We start from the raw sequence: 7,673 nt of genomic DNA, 5'->3' as shown, positions 1-7,673 counted from the left end.
AACTATTGGAAATAAGAGCAACGTCAACTTACCAACATTACGACCAGGAATACGCTTTCCTGAAGCGGATCCTCTGTTCGGACCACCACCCAGGACAATGTGTCTGATCCCAGTAGGCGACCCAAAACAACGGCGCCGCAGAAGGGGCAGACGGAGCGGCCTTTGTCGTGGAATTATTCAGTCAATAATAATCCTCAAATACCGGAGCATGTGCGTTCAACGGTTCAGACACGAGATGTATGTGGCAGGTTCTACAGGAAATCACGGACTACAAAAACAAAAACAGCCACGTCAAGGACACTGACGTCATGTTTCCAGACAAACTAAACACCTTCTTTGCCCGCTTTGAGGCTAATACAGTGCCATCGGCTCGGCTCGCTAACAAAGACTGCATCGCCCCACTCACCTTCTCCATGGCTGACGTGAGTAAAACATTTAAACTTGTTAACCCTCGCAAGGCTGCTGGGCCTGGACGGTACCCGGAGCCACGTCCTCAGAGCATGCACAGACCAGGTGGCTGGGGTGTTTACGGACATATTTCAATCGCTCCCTATCCCAGTTTGTTGTCCCCACATGCTTCAAGATGGCTATCATTGTTCCTGTAACCAAGAAGGCAAAAAAAAACTGAACTAAATGACTACCGCCCCGTAGCGCTTACTTCTGTCATCATGAAGTGCTTTGAGAGGCTAGTCAAGGATCATATCACCGCCACCTTACCTGTCACCCTAGACCCACTTCAGTTTGCATACCGCCCCAACAGGTCCACAGATGACACAATCGCCATCACGTTGCACACTGCCCTATCCCATCTGGACAAAAAGAATACCTATGTTAGAATGCTGTTCATTGACTACAGCTCAGCATTCAACACCATAGTACCCTCCAAGCTCATCATCAAGCTGGAGGCCCTGGGTCTCAACCCCACCCTGTGCAACTGGGTCCTGGACTTTCTGACGGGCCGCCCCCAGCTGGTGAAGGAAGGTAACAACATCTCCACTTCGCCGACCTTCAACAGTGGGGATACACAAGGGTGTGTGCTCAGCCCTCTCCTGTACTCCCTGTTCACCTACGACTGCATGGCCATGCACACCTCCAACTCAATCATCAAGTTTGCAGACGACACAACAGCCTGATCACCAACAACGACGAGACAGCCTACAGGGAGGAGGTGAGGGCACTCGGAGTGTGGTGTCAGGAAAACAACCTTTAACTCAACGTCAACAAAACAAAGAAGATGATCGTGTACTTCAGGAAACAGCAGAGGGGGCACCCCCCTATCCACATCGAAGGGACAGCAATGGAGAAGGTGGAACGTTTTAAGTTCCTGAGCGTACACATCACAGACAAACTGAAATGGTCCACCCATACAGACAGTGTGGTGAAGGCACAACAATGTCTCTTCAACCTCAGGAGGCTGAAGAAATTTGGGTTGTCACCCAAAACCCTGACACACTTTTACAGATGCACAATCGAGAGCATCCTGTCGAGCTGTATTACAGCCTGGTACGGCAACTGCACCACCCTCAACCGCAAGGCTCTCCAGAGGGTGGTGCAGTCTGCACAACGCATCACCGGGGGCAACTACCTGCCCTCCATGACACTTACAGCACCCGACGTCACAGAAAGGCTTAAAAGATCATCAAGGACAATAACCACCCGAGCTACTGCCTGTTCATACCGCTATCATCCATAAGGCGAGGTCAGTACAGGTGCATCAAAGCTAGGACTGAGAGATAGAAGCTGTTTTTTTAATCTCAAGGCCATCAGACTACTAAATAACAATCACTAACTCAGAGAGGCTGCTGCCTACATTGAGACCCAATCACTGGACACTTTAATAAATGGATCACTAGTCACTTTAAGCAATGCCACTTTAAATCAAATCAAATGTATTTATAAAGCCCGTCTTACATCAGCTGATATCTCAACGTGCTGTACAGAAACCTAGCCTAAAACCCCAAACAGAAAGCAATGCAGGTGTAGAAGCACGGTGGCTAGGAAAAACTCCCTAGAAAGGCCAAAACATAGGAAGAAACCTAGAGAGGAACCAGGCTATGAGGGGTGGCCAGTCCTCTTCTGGCTGTGCCAGGTGGAGATTATAACATGGCCAAGATGTTCAAATGTTCATAGGTGACCAGCAGGGTCAAATAATAATATTCACAGTGGATGTCGAGGGTAGAGGAGTAAATGTCAGTTGGCTTTTCATAGCCGATCATTCAGAGTATCTCTACCACTCCTGCTGTCTCTAGAGAGTTGGAAACAGCAGGTCTGGGACAGGTGCACGTCCGGTGAACAGGTCAGGATTCCATAGCCGCAGGCAGAACAGTTGAAACTGGAGCAGCAGCACGGCCAGGTGGACTGGGGACAGCATGGAGTCATCAGGCCAGATAGTCCTGAGGCATGGTCCTAGGGCTCAGGTCCTCTGAGAGCGAGAAAGAAAGAAAGAAATTGAGAAAGAAAGAGAGAAAGAGAGGGAGAGAGATAGAGAGAGCATACTTAAATTCACACAGGACACCGGATAAGACAAGAGAAATACTCCAGATATAAAAGACTGGGCCTAGCCCCCCGACATAAACTACTGCAGCATAAATACTGGAGGCTGAGACAGGAGGGGTCAGGAGACAGTGGCCCCATCCGACGAAACCCCCGGACAGGGCCAAACAGGCAGGATATAACCCCACCCACTTTGCCAAAGCACAGCCCCCACACCACTAGAGGGATGTCTTCAACCACCAACTTACCATCCTGAGACAAGGCCGAGTATGGCCCACAAAGATCTCTGCCACGGCACAACCCGGGGGGGGGGGGGCTATGCCTATGCCGCTCAGCCATCGCTTCTCCATATACTTACAGTTGAAGTCGGAAGTTTACATACACTTAAGTTGGAGTCATTAAAACTTGTTTTTCAACCACTCCAAAAATTTATTGTTAACAAACTATAGTTTTGGCAAGTCGGTTAGGACATCTACTTTGTGCATGACACAATACATTTTTACAACAATTGTTTACAGACAGATTATTTCACTTATAATTCACTGTATCACAATTCCAGTGGGTCAGAAGTTTACATACATTAAGTTGACTGTGCCCTTAAACAGCTTGAAAATTCCAGAAAATGATGTCATGGCTTTAGAAGCTTCTTATAGGCAAATTTACATAATTTGAGTTAATTGGAGGTGCACCTGTGCATGTATTTCAAGGCCTACCTTCAAACTCAGTGCCTCTTTGCTTGACATCATGGGAAAATCAAAAGAAATCAGCCATGACCTCAGAAAAAAAATTTAGACCTCCACAAGTCTGGTTCATCCTTGGGAGCAATTTCCAAACGCCTGAAGGTACCACGTTCATCTGTACAAACAATAGTATGCAAGTATAAACACCATGGGACCACGCAGCCGTCACACCGCTCAGGAGTAGACGCATTCTGTCTCCTAGAGATGAACTTCCTTTGGTGTGAAAAGTGCAAATCAATCCCAGAACAACAGCAAATGACCTTGTGAAGATACTGGAGGAAACAGGTAGAAAAGTATCTATATCCACAGTAAAACAAGTCCTATATCGACATAACTTGAAAGGCTGCTCAGCAAGGAAGAAGCCACTGCTCCAAAACCGCCATAAAAAAGCCAGACTATGGTTTGCAACTGCATATGGTGACAAAGATTGTACTTTTTGGAGAAATGTCCTCTGGTCTGATGAAACAAAAATAGAACTGTTTGGCCATAATGACCATCGATATGTTTGGAGGAAAAAGGGGGAGGCTTGCAAGCGGAAGAAAACCATTCCAACCATGAAGCACGGAGATGGCAGCATCATGTTGTGGGGGTGCTTTGCTGCAGGAGGGACTGGTGCACTACACAAAATAGATGGCATCATGAGGTAGGAAAATTATGTGGATATATTGAAGCAACATCTCAAGACATCAGTCGGGAAGTTAAAGCTTGGTCGCAAATGGGTCTTCCAAATGGACAATGACCCCAAGCATACTTCCAAAGTTGTGGCGAAATGGCTTAAGGACAACAAAGTCAAGGTATTGGAGTGGCCATCACAAAGCCCTGACCTCAATCCTATAGAAAATTTGTGGGCGGAACTGAAAAAGTGTGTGCGAGCAAGGAGGCCTACAAACCTGACTCAGTTACAGCAGCGCTGTGAGGAGGAATGGGCCAAAATTCACCCAACTTATTGTGGGAAGCCTGTGGAAGGCTACCCAAAACCTTTGACCCAAGTTAAACAATTTAAAGGCAATGCTACCAAATACTAATTGAGTGTATGTAAACTTCTGACCCACTGGGAATGTGATGAAAGAAATAAAACTTTCTCTCTGCTATTATTCTGACATTTCACATTCTTAAAATAAAGTGGTGATCCTAACTGACCTAAAACAGAGAATTTTTACTAGGATTAAATGTCAGGAATTGTGAAAAACTGAGTTTAGATGTATTTGGCTAAGGTGTATGCAATCTTCTGACTTCAACTGTATGTACATATTCTCATTCACCCCTTTAGATGTGTGCGTATTAGGTACTTGTTGGGGAATTGTTAGATTTCTTGTTAGATATTAATGTACTGTCGGAACTAGAAGCACAAGCAGTTCACTACACTCGCATTAACATCTGCTAACCATGTGAATGTGACCAATAAAATTTGATTTGATTTGACCACACGTCTAGTCACCATAACTACTGACCACAACTGCTGACCCCGTCTAGTGACCACAACCACACAGCTACTGACCAAAACCACATAACTACTGACCACACAACCACTGACCTAACCTACTGACCAAAACTACAGAACTACTGACAACAACTACTGAACCACACACCTACATACTAAAACTACTGACCACAAATACTGATCACAACTCATGACCACAAAGACAAAACTACTGACCACAACTACTGGCAACGCAACGACTGACCTAACCTACTGACCACAACCACAACACTACTGACCACATAGCTACTGACCACACTACTGAGGCATTTGAAATGATTTCACTGTTTGAATAATATAATTGAAGTACAACTTTTTAACCTCTTACATCTAGACGTTCCGCTAGCGGAACACCTGCTCCAATATCCAATGATAGGCGTGGCGCGATTTACAAATTCCTCAAAAATACAAAAACTTCAATTTTTCAAACATATGACTATTTCACAGCATTTTAAAGACAAGACTCTCCTTTATCTAACCACACTGTCCGATTTCAAAAAGGCTTTACAGCGAAAGCAAAACATTAGATTATGTCAGCAGAGTACCAAGCCAGAAATAATCAGACACCCATTTTTCAAGCTAGCATATAATGTCACAAAAACCCAGAAGACAGCTAAATGCAGCACTAACCTTTGATGATCTTCATCAGATGACACACCTAGGACATTATGTTATACAATACATGCATGTTTTGTTCAATCAAGTTCATATTTATATCAAAAAACAGCTTTTTACATTAGCATGTGACGTTCAGAACTAGCATACCCCGCAAACTTCCGGAGGAATTTGCTAACATTTTACTAAATTACTCACGATAAACGTTCACAAAAAGCATAACAATTATTTTAAGAATTATAGATACAGAACTCCTCTATGCACTCGATATGTCCGATTTTAAAATAGCTTTTTGGTGAAAGCACATTTTGCAATATTCTAAGTACATAGCCCAGCCATCACGGGCTAGCTATTTAGACACCCGGCAGGTTTAGCCTTCACCAAAATCAGATTTACTATTATAAAAGTTTGATTACCTTTTGTTGTCTTCGTCAGAATGCACTCCCAGGACTGCTACTTCAATAACAAATGTTGGTTTGGTCCAAAATAATCCATCGTTATATCCAAATTGCGGCGTCGCGCGCATGGCGCAATTCGTGACAAAAAAAATCTAAATATTCCATTACCGTACTTCGAAGCATGTCAACCGCTGTTTAAAATCAATTTTTATGCCACTTTTCTCGTAAAAAGGCGATAATATTCCGACCGGGAATGTCCATTTAGCTAAACAGAGGAAAGTAAACAAAGCTTTCGGTCGACGCGGGCACGAGCCTGAGTCTCACAGTACTGTAACCAGCCACTACCCAAACGCGCTACTTTTTTTCAGCCAGAGCCTGCAAAGCCACGATTCAGCTTTTTACCGCCTTCTGAGACCCTATGGCAGCCGTAGGAAGTGTCACGGGACAGCGAAGATCCTCACTCTTCAATAAACAGAGACAAGAAGAACGACACCTTGTCAGACAGGCCACTTCCTGAATGAAACCTTCTCAGATTTTGGCCTGCCATATGAGTTCTGTTATACTCACAGACACCATTCAAACAGTTTTAGAAACTTTAGGGTGTTTTCTATCCATATGTAATAAGTATATGCATATTCTAGTTACTGGGTAGGAGTGGTAACCAGATTAAATCGGGTACGTTTTTTATCCAGCCGTGAAAATACTGCCCCCTAGCCATAACAGGTTTTAAACTGCTTGCACTACCACAAAAATACTTTTAAAGAGCTTTAGCAAGCCCCACAAATTTACTTGTAAAGTTACCATCTCGTTTTGTTTTCTTTCAGTAGTATATACTGTACCATTCAAAAGTTTGGACACCTACTCGTTCCAGGGTTTTTCTTTATTTTTACTATTTTCTACATTGTACAATAATAGTGACGACATCAAAACTATGTAGTAACTAAAAAAGTGTTAAACATAAAAATTCTTCAAAGTAGCCACCCTTTGCCTTCATCACAGCTTTGCACACTCTTGGCATTCTCTCAACCAGCTTCAAGAGGTAGTTACCAGGAATTCATTTCAATTAACAGGTGTGCCTTGTTAAATGTTTATTTGTGGAATTTCTTTCCTAATTTATGCGTGTGAGCCAATCAGTTGTGTTGTGAGAAGGAAGGGGTGGTATACCAACGATAGCTCTATTTGATAAAAGAACAAGTCCATATTAGGGCAAGAACAGCTCAAATAAACAAAGAGAAACGACAGTCGATCATTACTTTAAGACATGAAAGTTAGTCAAAGAATTTCAAGAAATATTTCAAGTTTCTTCCAAAGTCGCAAAAACCATCAAGCTCTATGTTGAAACTGGCTTTCATGAGGAAAGGAAGCACCAGAGTTACCTCTGCTGCAGAGGATAAGTTCATTAGAATTAACTGCACCTCAGATTGCAGACCAAATAAAAGCTTCACAGAGGTAAAGTAACAGACACATCTCAACATCAACTGTTCAGATGAGACTGCTTGAATCAGGCCTTCATGGTCAAATTGCTGCAAAGAAACCACTACTAAAGGACACCAATAATAAGAAGAGACTCGCTTGGGCCAAGAAACACAAGCAATGAACATTAGACTGGTGGAAATCTGTCTTTTGGTCTGATGAGTCCAAATTTGAGATTTTTGGTTCCAACCGCCATTTCTTTGTGAGACGTAGAGTAGGTGAACGTATGAAGCATGGAGGAAGAGGGGTGTTGGTGTGGGGGTGCTTTGCTGGTGACACTGTCAGTGATTTATTTAAAATTCAAGGAACACTTAACCAGCAAGGATACGCCATCCCATCTGGTTTGTGCCTTTTATTTAATTTTTTATTTAACCTTTATTTAACTAGGCAAGTCAGTTAAGTACAAATTATTATTTACAATGACGGCCTACCAAAAGGCAAAAGGCCTCCTGCGGGGACGGGGGCCTGGGATAA

Source organism: Salmo salar, chromosome 11 (genome assembly GCF_965601325.2).
Source record: "Salmo salar chromosome 11, fSalSal1, whole genome shotgun sequence".
NCBI lineage: Eukaryota > Metazoa > Chordata > Actinopteri > Salmoniformes > Salmonidae > Salmo > Salmo salar.
The sequence above is the reverse complement of the archived record's forward strand: the minus strand, read 5'-3'. Positions refer to the sequence as shown.